The sequence below is a fragment of the Rhinopithecus roxellana genome, chromosome 17, assembly GCF_007565055.1.
Source record: "Rhinopithecus roxellana isolate Shanxi Qingling chromosome 17, ASM756505v1, whole genome shotgun sequence".
Classification (NCBI taxonomy): Eukaryota; Metazoa; Chordata; class Mammalia; order Primates; family Cercopithecidae; genus Rhinopithecus; species Rhinopithecus roxellana.
This window is the reverse complement of record NC_044565.1, coordinates 58,762,312-58,785,067: the sequence shown is the minus strand read 5'-3', so window position 1 is coordinate 58,785,067 and position 22,756 is coordinate 58,762,312.

Sequence of the window (22,756 nt, the reverse complement as noted above, 5' to 3'; positions counted from 1 at the left end):
TTAATATCAGGGCAAATTGCGAGGGGGAGAGGCAGTATATAGGCTCTCTCTGTATTTCCTGCTCAATTTTTCTATTAATCTAAAAGTGCTCTGAAAATTTTTTAATGCAATGATAAAGAATCAGAATGATAGGCTAACAGACGCCCCAGGCAAGAGGGAGGAGGGACAGTAAGATCAATAGGATCTTTAGGGAAGTCTCTCTGAAAAGTTGCTATTTCAGCTGACTGCCTAATAATGAGAATAGCATTCCAGGCAGTGGAAACAGCAAATGTCAGGGTCCTAATGAGAGAACATATCTACTTCCTTTATGTTATTTTATTCATACAATGACTTTCTGAGGTTGGCCAATCAGAGATTTTCTATTTTCATTTTTATGAAAGTACAGCTGAGGCTCAAGGATTTATCCAAGGATTCACACAACAGAAAGCTATTTAGATGCAGGGAAGACAAGGATCTAGGTCTTCTGGGGAATATTCCATGCACATTCTAATCTACCATGATGGTAGTAAGCTGTAGAGTTAGAGGAAATTCCAAATATCTACTGACTCACACAGAAAATTCTATCTAAACTGATTGATCCCTTTGTAGACAAGTCTAAGTTCTTCTTTAACTTGGAACATGACCATTTGAGTGCCTGGGATCTGGGTATGCCCAACTGGTTCAGCATACCACAGCACACAACCCCTTCCTTCTTATTCCACATTGATTTTTGCATGGTGCTTGCTTTTTATCCCAGCAAGCTCCTTCAACCCAGCTTCACAAACTTACCAAAATATTGAAAGAAATGCAGCTCAATCTCATGTTGAAACTGGGAATAACCTTGAGGTTGCAGTTCTCACCATTTCCCTCAGATGTGTTAAATATTCTGCATAACCCTGCAAGTCTGCTTAAGCACCCTAGGTATCTTGGCACAATTTTTAGAAACCATGGGCATAAAAGCTGTTCATATGCACTTTCCAACCATTTTTACTCTCTTCTACTGGTGAAATTTTTATTTGTTTATCTATTTATTTTAGCCCAATATAATAATTTGTATATGGCTCTATCTAATATCAGTTTCAAATTTTTAGATTTGGTCGAATATTTCAACCATCAGTAATTTTGTGGATTGTGATTCTGCCATCAATCGTATAAAATTTTGGCAGTGTACCCAATGTCTTTATCCAAATTATCGTTATGTTGCATAGGATAGAGCTACCTCAATCCTCTCTTCAATCTGACCCTGAGAGAGAAATTAAGGAACTTACCTTGAAGTCAGTCAATTACTAAATTAGGCCTTAATCCATTAGAGTCATAGCCAAGAGTAGATTTCTTCACCTTGTCCACAAGGTGATCACAAAGTCCTCATTAAGTGACTTACTAAATTATTTAATTTATCAGACCAGGAATACTACTTGAAAGCAAGTCATGGTTTTTCATTAATTATTTTTTCATTAAAAAAATAATTTCAGAACCTTCCATGTCCAGACACTATTCTAGGTTGTAAAGAAGAAACACAGAATTTGTCCCTGCTCTAAATATTGCTTAGGGAAGAGTCAGTAATTGAAAAAAAAAAATCACACAAATGTGCATACAACTGCACCTTCACACGCGCTTCAACGGAGAGGTATGTGGTACTCAAAACACATAAAATACTGAGATTTGGCCTAATACATAGCTCAGGGGAGGAACATCTGAGGATGTGCCAATATACTGCTTTACCTGAGATCTGAAGGTTGTGCAGGAGTGAACCAGAAAAGAGGCAGGACAGAGGTGGATGATATGGTTTGGCTTTGTATTCCCACCCAAATCTCATGTCAAACTGCAATCCCCACGTGTTGAAGGTGGAGCCTGGTGGGAGGTGATTGGATCATGGGAGTGGTTTCTAATGGTTTAGCACCACCCCCCTAGTGCTGTCTTATGATAGAGTTCTCATAAGATCCATTTGTTTAAAAATGTGTGGTACTTCCCCCTTGTGCTCTCTCTCTCCTGTCACCATGTGAAAAAGGTCCTTGCTCTCCCTTCACCTTCTGCCTTGACTGTAAGTTCCCTGAGGCCTCCCAGTCACACTTTCTGTTCAGCTGGCAGAACTATGAGTCAATTAAACCTCTTTTCCTCTTGAATTACAGTATCAGGTAGTTCCTTATAGCAGTGTGAAAGTGAACTAACACAGTGGGGAAGGTGGGGAAGAGAGAAGACAGTCATGCCTGTACACAGCCCTGTGGTGGTGGAAGTGCCGAGCTAGGCTAGTTGATGGCTGGGAGCCAGGGAAGCAAGGGGCAGACCAAGTGGGAAAGGAAGTCCTGTGCTACTCCTACGTGAGAGTTGTCTTTATCCTTTGAACATGGAGTGCATCATTTGAGCACACCATGGAAATGTTCCATTGAAAGAGTGCTTGGTCAAATTTACATTTAAAAATTACTTTACATCTTAGAGAACTAACTAGAGACTCCCTGCTGTCTACGGATCATCTAGGATCCACACCAGGAATTCAATGACTCCATGACACAGGCCCGGATAAGTCTTTCATCAAGGCCAGCTAGTTTGACCTACTTTAAAGCCCCTGAAAGTTCTCATAATCTGCCTGCCTGTGTGAGGCTCTCTATCTGCCTAACAGAGCTCTCTCTTCCCCCTTGAACTTTGAACATCACTCTCAGACTAGGGACTCTGTGGGGTGGCTGTGGACCCTTGTACCCAACAGCACTGACACAGCCACTCCAGCAGAGTTTGGAGGACATTGGTCATTTCACCAAGTCTGACTCCATAACCCAGTTACAGCTGGTAATAGTGATCACAGCAATAATCAGCGTTGTCATGGAACGTTTTAGTTTGATCCTCATAACCAATTTGTAGACTGGATATCACTGTTACTCTATTTAGAGATGAAGCAAAGAAGGAATAGAGCATTGAAGTAATTTGTTCGAGGTCATAAGCTGAGGATAGAGCAGAAGAGAGATTCATGCCTGGGTCTCCTGGTTCCAAATTGTATGGTATCTCCACTGTCCTGTGATACTTCAGTGACTGGGCAGAAGGTTCTGTAGAGACAAAGCTCCCATCAACTTGGCTGCGCATTCCCAGCATCCTAACCCACTGTGAGGTTCAATTGCCTCATCTGTAAACTTGTGATAATCATAGTGTTTGCATCCTTTCCCAGGTGCTGCTCTATATGCATTACATGTGCTGACCCATTATTCCCCACAAGTGCACCATATGTGCACATGTGTTATTATTTCTGTTTGTCAGATGGAAAAACTGAAACACAGAGGGAGAAATGATGGAACCGGACTCTGGGCAGTCCGTCACCAGAGCTGATGTTCCCCAGCATCGCCCTGCCCCTTTTCATGATGCCCGACTTTGAGAATCAAACACATTAGTTATTTAATTTTATTTTTTTAGAAATTTCTATTTATGATTTGATGCTAAACATTTACATATTTCTACATTTACAAAAACACCCTACTTGGGGGCCTATCCACCAAAGGCACTACGTTCCAATGATTCCATTTTTGACTTTGACAAATATTAAGAGACCACTTTGCAAGCTACTGGTATGAAGAGAAATATGGCATTGGGATTGAGGATACATGGGTCCTCGCCTCTGCTCTGCCACCAAATTGCTGTGTGACCTTCAGCAGGTCACAACCTTTGGGGTGTGCTGATTTCTACTTGGTAATAAATGTGTGAGTCCATGGGTCAGGTCTTTATTTTCATTTAGCAGTGGTGAAATAGATGTTATCTATTCAGTGATAAAGCTGGAAAAAATCCTGAGATGACCTAATCTGATGAGTTTATTCTCTTGATTCAGAAAGTAGGGCTGAGGATAAGAAAATGACTCGTTTAAAGTCATCTATCCAGGAACAGAGTCAGAACAAGAATCCTCACTTCCTGACATTTAGCAAAATACTCTTTCCTTTATGTCACACTGGCCTACTCTTCCTATAAAAATCAACAGGTAGTTCCAAGATGTTAAGGTGCTTTCAGAAATTTTATTAAAGTTTCAAGACTTATTGCCATTATTATTTAAACTCTACATTTTTCATTAAAAGCTTTTGGTCACTGATTCCAGAATTCCTATTATCAATGTCACCTTATTCAGTGGCATATCTGGAATGCCTCAGCCTTTGCGGAAAGAGGTTTTTGTAATCTGGTACATATTATCAGAAAAGGTAAGAGCATAGACTTTACAGTTGTACCAATGTTGAAAACTGGGCTCTACCACATACTAATTATGTGTCTTTTGGTAAGTAGACAGTTGCTCTTCATCTCAGTTTTGTTATTTGAAAAATAGAAACAAAGAATTGTATGTAATAAAATTAGTTAAGTTTATAAGTAAACAGTGCATGGTGTGATTTGGGGATGTCTTTCCATAAAAGATCTTTTTTTCCAACATTAAACTCTTTTTTCCCCCAAAAAGGTAATTCTTTGCTCAGTCTAGGATTTCAGATGTTGGATTTTGCAAGAAATATGGCTCTGGAGTGTAATCCAGCCAGGAATTTTTCTCAAGGAGAACTGAAACTCCAGTTATTAAACTGTGAGAAGACTTATTTCTAAAGGATTTACTTTCTCCCTAATAAGATCAGGAGCTTCTGTTATGGGCCTGAGTTGCTCCTAACATAAAACTTTGAAGGGATCAATTTACTGATACTCAGGACTGCTGCCCTAGTTCTGTGGTCTCAGACTGAGTATTTTCATATGTATTTGGGTTCATTTGTTTCTTTTACAAGGCTTTTGGAAGCCTTTTTTTTTTTTTTTTTTTTTTTTTTTTTTTTTTTTTTTTTTTTTTTTTTTGCCTTTCAAACTATCAGAGAGAAGGGCAGAGGAGGCACCAAATAACCAATGTGGAAACATCAATCAAGAAAGAACTGTATACATTCTTTTTCGCTATTAAACTATTTTTCCCCCCAGACTTGTCCCCAGTGGTCATTCTTTTTCATGTGATGCTATAAAATCCAACATTATTTGTTGAAAGTACAGGGGGCTGTTGTTGAAAGTACAGGGGGCTGTCTATATTTCCCACTTGATTTTTAAGATAAAATACCTTTATATATATTAATGACCATGAGGATAGTCATAATTATGGAGATCATGACAACACAGCTAACATTATGAAGCTTTTTATGGGTCAGGTTTTTCATTCATTCATTCATTCATTCATTCCACAGATGTGAAACAAGTGATAGATCTCTGCCAAGCATAGTCTAGTCCAGAGGGCACAAGGGTGAACAAGATAAAAAGGAACCTGCCTTTTGCAGAGTTTGTGTCTTGTGTTATAGTGAAATCCTTACTATGAATTACCTCATCTGTTGCACGAACACATTAATTTATTTCCCATCCTAAACATAGGAGGAAGATACAACTCTTTTTCATTTCTACAGAGGAGAAAACTTGGACTGAGAGAAGTTAAATATGTGTCCAAGGTTCCAAAGTAAGAATGAGATTCAGCTGGATTTGCACCTAGGAATATGATTTCACAGCCTAGGCTCTGAAACACATTTATCTCATCAAATCCTCAGTATACTCCACCACGGTGATTACATTAAGCATTATGAGGAAACTACTGGTTAAGTTACTCTCTCTATATACCAAATCTTGGATTTAAATTCAGGACTCCCGTTTATTAACCAATTCTCATCCTTCCAATTACATGCTTCACACGTGTAAGGCCACACATGAACACATACACATGCACACACACAGGCAGTCTCTGCCTTCAGTATGCTCTTTTGCATATGATCAGTTTCTCTAACTGGAAAAATACAAACTCTTCATGGAAACTGCTGGGCCATCTCTAATATATGGGGAAAACAACCTCCTTCTTCCAACCTTTATCTCAGGGATTCCGTTTCAGAGTGATAGTTATGTTATTCATTTGAAATGTATTTGGGTTCATTTGTTTCTTTTACATTTTAGGTTTTCTTTTTATCTCATCCTTATAGATTTTGTCATAGTTTTTGAATTTGTAGAGCAATAACGTGCTTCTAAAAGTAAAAAAGACGTACCCAGAAAAATATCTTCCCTCCCTTAAAACTTTCACTGAGTTTCCCCTTTTATTGTTTTTTGGTTTATCCTTCCTGTGTTTTATTTTGTAACAGTAAGCAGACAGATGTTATCTTACTTTATTTTTTCTTACTCAAAAGTCAGCATAATATGTACGTCTTCTGTACTTGCTGTTTGTTCATTTAAAAATACATAAAATTGCTTCATGTCAGTTCACCCTCGTTCATTTCTCCTGCTGTGTAACATTCCATTGTGTGGATGCAACACAATTTGTTTAACCAATCTCCTATATTTAAATATTTTGATTGATTCTAGTATCTTGAAATTACAAATAATGGTGTAAATAATAACCTTACACATGTATATTTCCCTATTGTTGGACATTAATCTTCAGATAAATTCTTTCTTTCTTTTTTTGAGACAGAGTTTTGCTCTTGTTGCCCAGGATGGAGTGCAATGGTGCAATCTCAGCTCACTGCAACCTCCGTCTCCCGGGTTCAAGTGATTCACTTGCCTCAGCCTCCCAAGTAACTGGGATTACAGGTGCCAGCCACCGTGTCCAGCTAATTTTTGTATTTTTAGTAGAGACTGGGTTTCACCATCTTGGCCAGGTTGGTCTTGAACTCCTGACCTCAAGTGATCCGCCCACCTCAGCCTCTCAAAGTGTTGGGATTACAGGCATGAGCCACAGCGCTTGGCCCAGGTAAATTCTTCTAAGTGAGATGTCTGGGCTAAAAAGTAAATGAACAGGTGGTTTTACTAAATTTTAGGTATTGCTAAATTTCCCTATATTGTCATAACACTTTTATTTCCATCAATTATGCATGAGATGGACTGTTTTCACACAGCCTTGCCAAGAGCATGTTTTATCAAGACTGAATCTTTTGCCCATCTAATTAGTAAGAAAATATTTTCCAGTTAAGTCTTAATAATTTAATTTTCTTATCATGAGTGAGATTGAGTATTTTTTCAGAGGTTTAAGAGCCATTCATATATGAATTTCCTTTTCATGTTCATTTTCATTTTTGGTCTTCTCACCAATTATAAAAGTCTTTATATGTTAAGGAAATTAATTTTTATTCATCACATATGTCACAACTTTTCCCACAATTTGTCTATTTTCTTGTGACTTTGCCTACATATTTTAAACCATAATTTTATACAAATTTTTGTAGAAAAATGATCAATTTTTTAAATTGACTCTGGATGTTATGGTATAGATACTCTTTATCTACACCCAGGTTAGAATAATTTTATTCCAATCTGTGGATAGTTGTATTTTTTTAAACTTAGGTGTTTAATCTCTCGTGATTCTCTTGTTACATATGATGTGAGAAATGAATTTAATTAAAACCATCTTCTGATGGCTATTCAGTTATCCTAACACCATTTACTAAAAACTCCTTTGCTCTCATTGATAGGAGATACTTCCTTTTTTAGATACCAGATTTCCATATGCAGCTCAGAGTAATTTTAGAATTTCTATTCCATCTCATTGGTCTTTTGTCTATACATGCTTTAGCATTTATGTATTTATTAGTTTAGCTGTATGTTTTAATATCTGGTAAGACTAGTCCTCCCTTCCTCACAGACCTTCGTTTACTGTATTATTATAACTATAATTACATATTATTATTCATTTAGTTTTTCCTATATGGACTTTAGTATCAGCTTGTCTAGTTACAGCAAAATGCCTTGTTTGTATTTTTATTGGGATAAATTAAATGCTTAACTTAGAGAGAACTGACATCTTGGTGATGTGTCTTAATGGTGTATCTTTCTATTTATTCAAGTGTACATAGGTGTCTTTCAAGAGTGTTTTATAATTATTGTTGTTTCCTTTATATAGGTTTTAAACATTTCTTGCTTAGTAATATAAACATATTTTTAATGCTATGGTATTTTCTGTTTCAAGGGGTTCTTAATGATGCATATAAAGCATATTGATTTCTGTATTTTAATTTTTATCCTGCTATCTTAACAAATGCTTATTTTTAAAATTGGTTTTATCATAGATTCAGTCATATTTATAGAATATAATGTTGTGTCATTGGCAAATAAAGATGTTCTTATTCTTTTCCAATTATCGTATCCCTAGTTTTTTCTCTTATCCAATTACATTGGCTAATACCTCCAGTAAACATTTATATAATATTAGAGTTATTGTGTGGTTTGACTGTAATTCTTTATGTGTCTCTCTCCATATGTATATATTTATATTTAAATATTTTAGCCTTTAGAAATGTTTGTATTTTGATAGTAGTGATTATATTTGTATTCATAAAACTTGTATTGTCCTTAATTCACTTTGTTATTTAAATTTTACTATCAGGTCTATAATTTCTATGTGATAAACATTGATTCTTACCTATTAATTATACAGTAGTCATTGTCTCATTCTATTTTCCTTTCTTTTTCACTTTTCTCAATTTTTCTAGTTATGTTTCTTCTGCTTTGTCAGAAGCATATATTTATATTCAGTTTTCCAGTCTGCTTCAACTTTGCTTAATTCTTAGTTCTACAATTATACACGCACTCATCAGTGTCGTTTTGACAATTTCCCCAGTCAACCCTTAGATTTCTGGAGCCCATCTTTTAACATACTCCTCAGAAAGAGCTCAAGGGAACTTAAAGTAAAAACAAACAAACAAACAAACAAACAAAAAACTAGCTTTCTATCCTCTTGTTGCTTAAAGGCTTGGCTAGATGTCCTTGTATTTCTTATAACATTCTCCCACCACAGCATTGTCTTAAGAGACTTGATCCCAACCTAGTTTTCTCGTTCTAACAGTGCTGAGGATTTTCCTTTGTTTTTTGCTTTTAAGAATATTCTTGGCCGGGCGCGGGGTCTGACGCCTGTAATCCCAGCACTTTGGGAGGCCGAAGCGGGCGGATCACGAGGTCAGGATGTCAAGACCACTCTGGCTAACACGGTGAAACCCCATCTCTACTAAAAACACAAAAAATTTGGTCAGGCTTGGTGGCGGGCGCCTGTAGTCCCAGCTACTCGGGAGGCTGAGGCAGGAGAATGGCGTGAACCCGGGAGGCGGAGCTTGCAGTGAGCCGAGATCGTGCCACCGCACTCCAGCCTGGGCGACAGAGACTCCGTCTCAAAAAAAAAGAAAAAAAAAAAAGAGTATTCTTGAAGTTAATTTTTCTAAATCAATTTTCCGAGGTGCCAGAGGACTCTCAGTTTATTAATCTATGTTTTCCTATTTTTGGAAAGGTTTCTTGGATTGTAGTTTTAAATATTAGTTCTGTTTCAAAGTATTATTCAGAAACTCTCATCATACTTCCTTTCTTTGTTCTCTATTTAAACTACTTTTTCTCTGACCATGTTTACTTCTTTATTTCATTTTTATTTCCTTGACTGTTTTCTGTTTTTCTTCAATTCTTCTTGTTATATCTTACTTGAATCTATTCTCCCCTGGCAACCGCATAATTTAGTCTTCATTTCCGAGATGGTTTTATTTTTTTCTTTATTATCTTTGATTAGTTTGATCAACTCTTGCTGCATCTATTTTAGATTCTGTTGTTGTTCTTTGCTGTTCTCACTTTTTCAGTTTCTGGCTTGAGATATTATCTAAACAACCTTATTTATGGATTCTTATTGAAGTTTGGAGTATTGTGTTTTATTTTTCTTTTTGTATTTTGTTAATTTGGGGAGGTGGAAGTGCCCATCAGCTGAAATGTTTGATTCAGATCTTTTGTTTTTTTTTCCTTATGATAGCTTTGTCTAGAGGTGGATGTTCTCCTATTTCCAGGTAGTTTGTGGCAACGGCTCTTTGTTCAAGCTTGCCCTCTTCAGCCACGTTACTAAAGTGTGGTTTCTTTAAAGGGTGATATTGATAATATTAAGGGGAAGAAAAGTAATTGGCTTGTTACCTTTGTCTTTTATTTCTGCAGGAAACAATTTTTACTTACTGTTCCATCAGGTAGCGTGTAGAAGGACATCATTTGAGCACCAGTCTCGATAGCGAAGTGTTAGAAGTAATGAAGGAATCAATTACTAGGGAGTGAGGTAAGTAAAACAAATATGCAGCAAAATGAGTAAGTCGTAAAAATATATCATTAGATTAAAAAATACAAAGTACAATAAAATTAATAGAACATTGTCATTTATGTCAATTAAAACAATTTATATAAAAGTATTTGAAAAGCCATATCAAACACATTACAGTGGAACACATTGGAAGGGAGGAAGAGAGGAAAGAAGGTCTGGGTAATAAAAACAAAACAAGAGTGGGTCCTTATACAAAATGGTTATTATAATATGTCCAGAAATATGATTAATTCAAATGTCTGCAAGTAAAATAAGTTAATGAACAACCTTGAGGAAGCCTCTCTTGTAGTTCCTTAGGGGACCCATCTAAAACTCATAATGCTGACCTCACTGACCAGCACCAGGAACAAGGAATTGTGCACATCACTGTGCCTGCTGAAGGGTTGCTAACCCAATGCCTTCACTAATGCTCAGACTGAATTCTCCATATTGCCTCTGTACCTCTCCTCTTCTCTACATTAATTCCTGGTTTCTGATAGCGATCCAGTTACTATAGCAACAAAAATGGGCTTCCAAGATGATGTGTAAGTCTGAAGTGCATGAGGCAACCTGCCACTGCAGGTTTCTGCCTGACTTTATACAGGAGTACATTTGTGTTGTGTGAAGAGGAGTGATGATCAAATGATTTCCGAGGTTTTATTCTTACGTGAATACTGGAATTCTCTACACTGATTTCCATGAAATACAACCAAATACAGTAAGAAAGTTATGCAGCAAAAAGGCATTTCTAGAAAACAAATTATTAGATTGCAAAAATTTCCTGAGCTTACCTCTTTCCTTTTTTTCTATCTTCCTTCCTTTCTTCTGTCTATCATTTTTCCTTCCTTCCTTCCTTCTGTTTAAAAAAAAATACATATTATAAGCATCCAACCTCTCACAGAACTACTGTATGAGGAGAAACCAAGCAAACAGCTAGAATGGTGCTTTAAATGCTATGACAGAGAGGAGTACAGGAGTGGGAACTCAGAGAAATGCCACCTAACTCCTTGGCAGAGCGAGAGTTGTTTCTGAGAAGGTGACATTTATTTTGGCACCAGAAAGGTAAATGGGAGTTGACTAGAGGATTAGGAGAAAAAGTACCCTCTAGGTAGAGAGAATCATATATGCAAAGATATGGGCCCATGTGAGTGGTTGATGTGCTTGGGAAATGACCAGTGGTGTAACATGGGGTTAGGGAAATGAGGAGGATATTAAACCTGAGAGGCGGATGGGCAAAGTCAGAAAGATCTTACCTCTTGGTCACTGTGCTCCCACCCTGCTGGCTGTTTACAGCTCCTCAAATACACCAAGCACATTTCCACCTCAGGATTTTTGCCCCTCTTGTTATTTCCATGTGAAATACCCTTCCCTTGGATATCCACATGGTCCTATGTCTTTTCATTCAGGATCTGGTCAAATGCCAGCTCCTCAGGGCAATCTTCCCTTGACCACCTTATCTAAAGAAGCCTTCCAACTTCAATTACTTGTGGTCTTTTTATTTTTTTCTCACTTCCTTACCGAACCTTTCACTACTTTCCATTTTTCATATATTCATTTGCCTTTCTCCTTTTGGCCTGTCTCTCCTACTAGAATGTAAGTGCTATAAGGGCAGAGGCTTCATTTTTCTTGACTCTGTTCCTGACACCTGTAATTCTGAAGAGTAAGCACTGAATATTTACTGAATGAGTGCATGAATGCATAAACATAGTGGAAGCAATTGGGACTTTATCCAAGTGGAACTCAGTGATCTTGCATCATGGAGTGACATATTTGGCTTGTGTTTCAGATTTCTTGGGAAACTGGAGTGGGGATAGATTAGAAATAAGGAGACCATGGTCAGGGTGACTAGTTTCAGAGCACATGTGGTTTAATTAATATAGATAACATGAGATAGATGACTCCCAGGTTTTTTTCTTGAGAGAGCAGACTAGATGGCATTTATAGGTATAAAGAAAAAGGAAAAAAGGAGATCAAGTTTTAAGTCAGGAGTAGAGTACTATGATTGGAAGTCTGTTGTTTTGAGTTGCAAAGATGAAAGACCCTAGGGGGTCATCCAAGGAAATAAATACAGTTAGAATTGGAAAATTCAGTTCGGAATTCAGGAAGAAGCTACAAATTTAATTTAATTAATTTTGTCCTTGCTGTGTAATATACATTAATTCACACCTTATTTATTGATCTCTTACTATTCTGGTATTGCCCTAGCTACTAAAGATATAAAAAGACCGTGAAAACATCCCTAGGAGGACTTAAATTCTGATGGATGATTTAAAAGATTGGCAAGTAAACACACAATATAATGTTAAGAAGTGATAAGTATTATGAAATTACTGTGAAGAAAATAAAAGTGTGTGATATGAAAAAACATACTGCCTGGGAGATTGGCAACATAAGCTGATGGGTTTGATGGTCAGGAAAGGTTTTCCTGAAGATAACATTTATGCTGAGACTTGAATAACAGAGGAGCAATAGTACAAAGGTAATAATTGTCCACACAAAACGACAGCAGTTCCTTAGGAGAAAGTCATCTTGGGACATTAGAGGACCATGATGAAGCCCAGCATAGCTAGAGCAGGGAGAGAGGCGAGAATGAGAGGGAGAAAATGTGGTTGCTGTCAGATGATAGGGAATGTGTCAGCTATGATAGAGTGTGGATTTTACTTTAACAATAAGAATAAGACAAAGTATTTTCAGCAGGTGGGTGATATAGTATTACTTATATATTTTTAAAAAATCACTGTAATTTTTAGAGGAAAGATTGCAGAGGGCAAAAGAGACAGAACAGAGATGAGGTATCTTGAAGTTATTCACATGAGAGTTGAAATAGAAATACACAGACCCAGGATATGATTGCAGATGGATTAAATATGTTGACTGAGGGGAAAAGGTTGGGCAATAAGTACAAGTGGCATCATTTACTGTGATGAAAGGGACTATGGAAAGGAGAGCTTGGGGGAATCTAATCTAAATTACTTTCAGGCATATTAGGTTTTATATGCCTACTAGAAATTCAATGGAAGGCCAGGCACAGTGACTCATGCCTGTAATCCCAGCACTTTGGGAGGCTGAGGCAGGCAGATCCCTTGAGGTCAGGAGTTCGAGACCAGCCTGGCCAACATGGTGAAACCCCACTCTACTAAAAATACAAAAATTAGTTGAGCATGTGGCACACACCTGTAATCCCAACTACTTGGGTGGTTGAAGTAGGAGAATTGCTTGATTCTGGGGGGTGGAGGTTGCAGTGAGCCAAGATTATGCCACTGCTTTCCAGCCTGGATGACACGGTGAGACACTGTCTCAAAAAAAAAAAAAAAAAAGAAGTCCAACTGGAAAACATCAGGTAAGCCATTAATTAGGCAAGTTCACATATCAACAGAGAGGTCAGGGTGAGAGAATCAATTTTGAAAGTTAACAGCATGTAGATGGCATTTGAAACCCTGAGGTTGGATGAGATCATTTCAAGAGAGTATTTAGAAAGAGAGCAGTGCCCAGGACACATTCCTCAATGTTGAGACTCTTCAACATTGACTACAGAAACTGAGTAGAGACAGCAAAATAAATTCAGAGGAAGCTTTCTGTGAAATAGGAGAAAACAAAAGGGAGACTATGCAGTCAATGGCTTCAATAGAATAAAATGTTTCAAGAAAAAAAGAAGCATTTAAATTTGTCAAATGCTGGCAGGGTGTTAGATAAAATACAGAAAGGGAAAGGGCCATTGGATCCCCTCATGAGGATTACTGGTGAGTTTTCCAAGAGCGTTTTTAGTGGAAAAGATGGATATGTGATTGGAATGGATTGAGATGAGACATGAAGTGTGGAACTTGAGACATCAAGTTCACATTAAGTAAACATCAATTATTCACATTTTGGCCATCTTGCTTACTGTGCAGCAACATTATGTGATAGGAGAAATGAGGCCCATTTTCAGGTGAAAAAAACTCCAGATAGGTTAGATGGAAGTGAGTCAGTCAACAAATATAATATTGAAGTCTTTTTACTTGTCAAGGTGTGGTTTAGGCAACACAGATATAACTATGAGCTCATGTTTGTTCTTCTCAGAAGTGGAGAAAGAGACAGAAAAGAAACACAAAAGAAGCAAGCATGATTGATAGTGGCTGAGATGAAAGGGTTGGGCGTGGCTGCTTCAGCTACCATTGAGCAAGTCCTCTCTGAGGAGAAAATATTGGAGAAGGAGAAGGGAGCACACAAAGGGCTTGGAAAGAAAATTCCACTTAGAATACCAAATATACAGGGCCTGAGAGGAGAGTGAGTATGAAGAGTTCAATGGGAAGAAAGGAAGCCGGAGAGCTTGGAGAATAATAAACAAAAGGTTACAATGTCTGTTATTTGGCTGATGGATACCCTAGAAGACCTGACTTGACCACTATGTGATTTGAGGGAGTTCTCAGGAGATCTGATGGTTTTATAAGCATCTGGCATTTCCCTTGCTGCACTCATTCCATCCTCCTGCCCTGGTACCTGCTTCTCCTTTGCCTTCCACCAGGATTGTAAGTTTCATGAGGCTTCCCCAGCAATGTGGAACTGTGAGTCAGTTAAAACTCTTTCCTTTATAAATCACCCAGTCTTGGGTATTTCTTCATAGCAGTGTGAGAATGGACTATATATAGTAAATTAGTATTGAGGTGGTGAGGTGCTGCTACAAGGATACCCAAAAATGTAGAAGTGACTTTGGAACTGGATAACAGGCAGAGATTGGAACAGTTTTGAGGGCTCAGAAGACAGGAAGATGTGGGAAAGTTTGGAATTTTCTAGAGACTTGTGGAATGGCTTTGACCAAAACGCTGAAAGTGATATGGACAATAAAGTATGGGCTAAGGTGATCTCAGAAGGAGATGAGGAATTTGTTGGGAACTGGAGTAAAGGTCATTCTTGTTATGATTTAGCAAAGAGACTGGTGGCATTTTGCCCCTGCCCTAGAGATCTGTGGAACTTTGAACTTGAGAGAAATGATTTAGGGTATCTGGCAGAAGGAATGTCTAAGTGGCAAAACATTCAAGAGAAAGCAGAGTATAAAAATTTGGAAAATTTGCAATTTGACAATAGGGTAGAAAAGAAAAACCCATTTTCTGGGGAGAAACTTAAGCCTCCTGCAGAAATTTACATAACTAATGAGTAGAAGGTTGATCACCTAGACAATGGAGAAAATGTCTCCAGGGTGGGTCAGAGGCCTCCACAGCAGCCCCTCCCATCACAGGCCTGGAGGCTTGGGAGGGAAAAATGGTTTTGTGGGCCAGGCCCAGGGCCCTCCTGCTCTGTGCAGCCTCAGGACATGGTGACCTGTGTCCAAGCTGCTTCAGCTCCAGCCATGGCTAAAAGGGGTCAAGGTACAGCTCAGGACATTGCTTCAGAGGGTGCAAGCCCCAAGGCTTGGTGGCTTCCATGTGGTGTTGAATCTGTGGGTGCACAAAAGTCAAGAACTGAGGTTTGGGAACTGCCACTTAGATTTCAGAGGGGTATAAAAATGTCTGGGTATCCAGATACAAGTTTGCTGTAGGGGCAGAGCCCTCCTGGAGAACCTCTGATAGGGCAGTGAGAAACGGAAATGTGAGGTTGTAACCCCCACACAGCATCCCTATTGGGCCATCACCTAGTAGAAGCAAAACCTGTGAGAAGAGGGCCACCATCTTTCAGACCCCAGAATGGTGGATCAACTAACAGCTTGCACTGTGCACATGGAAAAGCCACAGACACTCAATGCCAGGCCATAAAAGCACCTGCAAGTGGGGTGTACTGCAGGGGCAAAGCCACAGGGGTGGGGCTCCCCAAGGCTATGGGATCCCACCTCTTGCATCAGCATGCCCTGGATGTGAGACATGGAGTGAAAGATCATTTTGGAACTTTAAGGTTTAATGGGTACCCTGCTGGATTTTGGACTTGCATGGGGCCTCTAGCCCCTTTGTTATGGCCAATTTCTCCCATTTGGAATGAATGTATTTACACAATGCCAGTACCCCCATTGTATCTAGGAAGTAACTAAATTGTTTTTTATTTTATAGGCTCATATTTGGAAGGAACTTGCCTTGTCTTAGATGAGACTTTAAACTTGTGCTTTTGGGTTAATGTTGGAATGAGTTAAGACTTTGGGTGACTGGGCACAGTGACTCATGCCTATAATCCCAGCACTTTGGGGGGCTGAGTTGGTCGGATCACTTGAGGTCAGGAATTTGAGACAAGCCTGGCCAACATGGTGAAGCACCATCTCTACTAAAAATACAAAATTAACCAGGAGTGGTGGCATGTGCCTTGAATCCCAGCTCTTCAGGAGGCTGAGGCAGGAGAATCACTTGAACCTGGGAGGTGGTGGTTGCAGTGAGTTGAGATCGTGCCACTGTACTCCAGCCTGGGTGACAGAGAGAGACTTCATCTCAAAATTTAAAAAATTAAAAGTTGAGTACATTCTATTCATTGAATTTTTGAAACTATCATAAAATAAGTTAAGGCTAGTTATCTGTCTTAGGGGCTACCTATTCATACATTTAATTTTCAAGTGGAAATTTTTAGGCATTACAGAATCTCAGAATTGGGGGGAATCTCAGTGGTTCAAACTTTGTAAATGTCATCAGCCACCTTTGGAAGAGCATGGAGAGAAGAGGGACCTGCTAGAGCTTATCATAGATCTCAACAGTTCAGTTATAAGCTAATTATCAGGTTGAACGGGGCTGCTCTGAGCAGCTGCCTGACAGCTACAGAACAGGTTGTGCTTATCTTCAAATTCTAATCAGGCACTTACTTCCTCCAATTCTGCCTCCTTCATTGTAGATAAGTGCTGTAACTCCCACAATGCAATATAGAATAATGCTTGATAACATTTTGTCAATTCCCTACTGGGAGCAAAAGGTCTGCAGTAACTAAGTTTGAAGCTGTGTGCAGTTTGTACAGACCTGCCTTAGTGAAGATAATTGAAAAATCAGGCACCCTCTGTGACACTGTTTTTCTTTTTCTTATTTTTAACTTGAGACTTGAAATTGTTTTTGAGAATAATCATTTTGAGTTTAGTCTTTACTAGCACCTTTTACATTATATCCTGTTATTTGTATGCATGTTCAGTCAATAGGTATAATAAAGAGTTTTAGTGTTTAAAGATGTACTAAGGTGAATAAGGTAGAGGCAAAGGAACTGAAATTATAATATTTAATATAAGGTATAATATGACAAAACTGGAACACTATGTATCACTTTGCATGGTGCTGAAAATTGGCAATTCATTTCAAAAGTCATAAATTTAAATCCACATCCAGCTCCACTCAGCACATTTGTTTCTGAGACTTTTCCCCAAGGAAATAACTGAGGCAAAAAACAAATAAAACTAAAGAAAAAAACAAATAAACTACAACCTTGGGCATATTAACTGTAGGCTTTTATGAAGGATTTAGTTCTGGGTCCCACATTTTTCTAGTCATTTTGGACATAAAGGATAAAGGGAAGAAAAGAACCCATTCCTGGTATTCCGTTTTTCTGCTCGTGCCCTATACAGTATTTTTAACATTTCCAGCGATATTTTCTCCCTCTCGAAAAATGTATTCTCAACTGCTGTCTGATGCTCAAATTTTTTTTGAAATGCAAAAAGCCATTATTTTTCAATAGTAATATAGAAAATATACATTTCCATTAGCTGGAGAAGACTACAATAATATACCTGCCTGTTTGCCTTCCTCACTCCCTGTTTTTAAATTACCTCAATTCCTTTTTTCCTTTTACCCATATATATTGATCATTCTATTTGTAGTAAGCTCTATGATTATTACTAGGAATACATAGGTAAATAAAATAATTCTTCCTTTAAGAAGTTGAAAATCTAATGAAAGAAGTGATATTAGTAAAAATGATAAAATAGAAACCTCTAGTCAATCCTTCATAAAAGCAATTTTTAAAATATACAGGCAAAATAGGACTAGAATCAACTTCTTTTAGGACTCTAGAAATTAACCAATGTCTCATACCAACTCAAGAACATGATTCAAGAAAGGTATCTGAATTTCAGGAAGAATAGGGGGCTTCGTCACATTGTCATTTGTTCTAATACTAATTACCACACTTAAAGTCTACAGGAGCCTTGAGAAATGAGATCCCCCATTCCGAGTGCAGCCTGGAATCCATTGAAGGGAACAGAATGGAGTTTGAATTATTTCAAAGCCTTGTTTTCAAAGAATTGCCATCATTTGGCTTGTCTAATGGTCTCCTGGAATTCCCTACTTACAAGGCTGTCTGTACGTAACCTGACTCAAAGCTTGCATAGTGTGAAAAAACTTCACTAAGGCGCATTTGTCAAAAAAAAAAAAAAAAAAAAAAAAAAAATTACAGAGAACTGTTTTAATTTGCTGGCTGCCTGAGGTAGTAAATGGTAAATGGGGCAAACAATAAACTAACAATAAACTAACTACAAACTTACAAGAAGAAACTAGGGTAAAATGTATCCATAAGGCTTCAAAAATCTCCCACATATCCTGGAAATCTAGAAGTTCATGGGCACATAGTCAGAAAAGACCTAGGAGGACCTAAACTGACATCTGGATGATTTTGAGGCTTTGTAGAAGCAAGAAGAGAAAACTAAGAAGGAATTGCTAACCACCTGATTGAATGCAGAAGATGTGCCCTCAACACATATAAGAAACCATTGAGCAAAGACTGAGAGACTTATTGTTTGCAGGCATTTGGTGAAATCTCTGTGTAGTCATTAGTGGAACAGTAAACTAACCAGGTAGAGACTTCAGTGACCACACACGATGAAGCATATAGACTTACAGAACTAGTTTATAACAGTCACTAAACAACAAAAGTCACTACAAGAAACAGCAAAAACACTAAATCTTGGAGTTCGGGGAAGCACTTAATTCCCAGAGTTGCCCAATTTGATTTTTTAAAGTGTCTATCTTTTAAACAAAAATTTCAAAACATGCTAGGAAATATAGAAACATGGCTTATATACAGGAAAAAGCAGTGAATAAAATCTGTTCCTTAGGAATTCTAGACTTCAAACAGAGACAAAGACTTTAAATTATTTATTTTAAATGTGATTAAAGAACTAAAAGAAACTGTTTAAAGAACCAAAGGAAAATAGAGAATGATATTTCAGTAGATAGAACACAACAGAAATTTGGATTATTTAAAAATAACCAAATGGAAATTCTGGAGGTGAAAAGTGGAATAAATGAAATAAAACAAATTATTAGAAAGACTCAACAGTAGATTTCAGCTGGCAGAGGAATCACATGAAATATCAATTGAAATTATCTAGTATGAGAAACAGAAAAAAAGAAGAAAAATGAATAGAATCTCAAAGACCTGTGTGACACCATAAAGCACGCAAACATACATATCATGGGAATCACAACAGGAAAGGAGACAGAGGAAGAGAGAGAGAAAAAAAATTGAGAAAGTAGTGGTCAAGATATTCACAAATTGATAGCAAAAAAAAAAAGAGTTAATATACACATTTAAGAATTTCAACAAACATCAGATAGGATAAACACAATCTAGACATTATCCTAATCAAATTGTCAAAAGACTGGGAATTTTGTGTCCAACAAGAATGAAATGAATCATCATATATAAGGGATCCTCACTAAGGTTAATAGCTGACTTGCCATTTAAAACCATGGAGAACCAACAGCCAACTTCAAGAAATAAATGAACAAGAAAAAAAAAAAAAAAAAACTGTTAACCAATAATTCTACAGTCAGAAAAACTGTCCTTCCAAATGAAAGATAAAAAAATAAAGAAAAACTGAGAGAATTAGTCAAGTCAGCTCTGCTAAATGATGTCCTTTAGACTTAATAGATTACTAAGCAATAATCATAAAAAATAGTAAGCACTGGTAAAGGTAAATGTAAAACACAATATAAATGCGTTTTTGTCTTTAAGTCCTTCTTTTCCTCCAATTTAAAAGAAAATTGAATAAAGCAATAATTATAAATATGTTTATGATTATAAATTGTATGTAAATATGTTTATGACAATGGTGTAAAGGAGAGAACAGAGCTATAAAGGAGTAAAGTTTATATATACACACACTATATGTGTATGTATATATATAATATTTATATAACTGAAATTAAGTGATATTAATTTAAATCAATAGTTGTAAGAGAAGATATTAATTGTAATACTTAGGAAAACTATTAACAAATCCAAAATATATATTTAAAATGATAAGGTAGTTAAAATATAATACTACAAAATATTTAACACAAAAGGAGTCAGTAATGCAAGAACCGAAGAACAAAATAAGACAAAATACATGTAGAAAACAATTAACAAGATGACAGATATGAAACTTTAAGTGATACAGTAGTAGCATATTAAGTATTAATTATGAGTAATACATTAAGTGTTAAATGGATTAAATTCTCCAGTTAAATGACAGAGATTGACAGAATGGATTAAAAGAAAAAACATGATCCAACTATGTGCATGCTTTCCTAAGTCCACAATTTAAATTTCAAATACACAAATAGGTTGAAAGTATGTTAGTAAAAGGTATACAATGCAGCAGTATGTAAAAACAATAATGAAAAAAAAAAAGAGCTAGAGTGGTTATATTAATACCAGAGAAAAAACAGGCTTTGGGATAAGATTGTTACTAGAGACAAAAAGAGCATTTTATAATGACAAAAGTGTCAATCCATCAAGAAGATATACAAATTCTAAGTATATATGCATCTAACAAGTGAACTTCAAAATACATTATGTGAAAACTGACAGAATGAAAGGTAGAAATAGAAAATTTAATAATAACATTTGAAGGCTTCAATACCCCACTTTTGATAATGTATACAGCAACAACACAAGAGACCAGCCAGAAAATGTAACTTCAACGCCACCAGATCTTACAGATCTCTGTAGAACACTCTACCTAACAGCAATAGTATACACATTTTTTTTTGCACATGGAACATTCTTCAGGATAGACCATATGCTAAGCCATAGAAAAAGAACTTGAATAAATTTTTAAAAATTGAAAAGCATGTTTTCTACCCTAATAGACTGAAATGAGAAATTAATAAGAGAAGAAAGAAAAACACAAATATGAGTGCAGCCATGCCTTATTTTATTGTGCTTCACTTTATTATGCTTTACAGATATTATAATTTTTACAAATTCAGGGTTTGTGGCAACTCTGCATCAAGCAAGTTGATTGGTACCATTATTCCAAGAACATGTGCTCACTTCATGTCTCCGTATCATATTTTGATAATTCTCACAACATTAAAAGGTTTTTTTGGATTATATTACTTATGGTGATCTGCAATCAGTGATCTCTGCTGTTACTATTGTAATTGTTTTAGGGTATCATGTACCATGCCTAATAATATAACAACCTTAATTGATAAAAGTTATGTGTGTTCTGACTGCTTCATCTACCAGCTGTTCCTACAACTCTCTCCCTCTCTGCAGACCTCCCCATTCCCTGAGACACAAGAATATTGAAATTAGGCCGACCAATAGCACTAAAATGACCTCTAGGTGTTCAAATGAAAGGAAGACTTTCATGTCTATCATTTTAAAACCAAAGCTAGAAATGATTACACTTAGGAAGGCATGTCAAAAGCTGAGATAGGCCTTTTGCAACAAATAGTTAGCCAAGTTGTGAACGCAAACAAAATGTTCTTGAAGGAAATTAAAAGTGACACTCCAGTGATCACGGGAATAAACACAAAGTGAAACAACTTTATTGCTGATAAAAAGTTTTAGTGGTCTGGATAAAAGATCAAACTAGTCACAACATTTCCTTAAGCTAAAGCCTAATCCAGATCAAAGCCCTAGTTATCTTTTATTCTATGAGGCTAAGAAGTAAGGAAGATGCAGAAAAATATTGAAGCTAGCAGAGGTTGGGCCATGAAATTTAAGGAAAAAAAGCTATTTCCGTGACATAAAGGTGCAGGATGAAGTGCAAGTGCTAATATAGAAGCTGAAGCAAGTTACACAGAAAAGCTAGGTAATATAAGTGATAAAGGTAGCTATACTAAACAGATTCTCACTGTCAATCAAAGAACCTTCAATTAGAAGACATCATCTGGGACTTTCATTAGCTAGAGAGAAGTCAATGCCTGGCTTCAAAGCTTCAAAGGACAGGCTAACTTTCTTGTTAGGAGTTAATGCAGCTGGTGACATTAAATTGAAGCTAGTACTCATTCACCATGCTACAAATCCTAGAAACCTTAAAAATAATGTTAATTCTACTCTGTCTGTGACATATAAATGGAACAACCGAGCCTGGAGGACAGCACATCTGTCGGAAGCATAGTTTACTGAATATTTTAAGCCTAGTATTGACATCTATTGCCTGAAAAAAAGGATTCCTTTCAAAATATTACCATTTGACAATGTATCTGGTCACCCAAGAGCTCTGATAATGATGTACAAAGAGATTAATGTTTTTGTTTTATTTTATTTTTATGCCTGCTGACACAACATTTATTTTGTAGCTCATGAATCAAAGAGTCATTTCAAAATTCAAGCCTTATTATTTAAGAAATACATTTTGAGGCCGGGCGCGGTGGCTCAAGCCTGTAATCCCAGCACTTTGGGAGGCCGAGACGGGCGGATCACGAGGTCAGGAGATCGAGACCATCCTGGCTAATACGGTGAAACCCCGTCTCTACTAAAAAATACGAAAAACTAGCCGGGCGACGAGGCGGGCGTCTGTAGTCCCAGCTACTCGGGAGGCTGAGACAGGAGAATGGCGTAAACCCAGCGGGGCGGAGCTTGCAGTGAGCT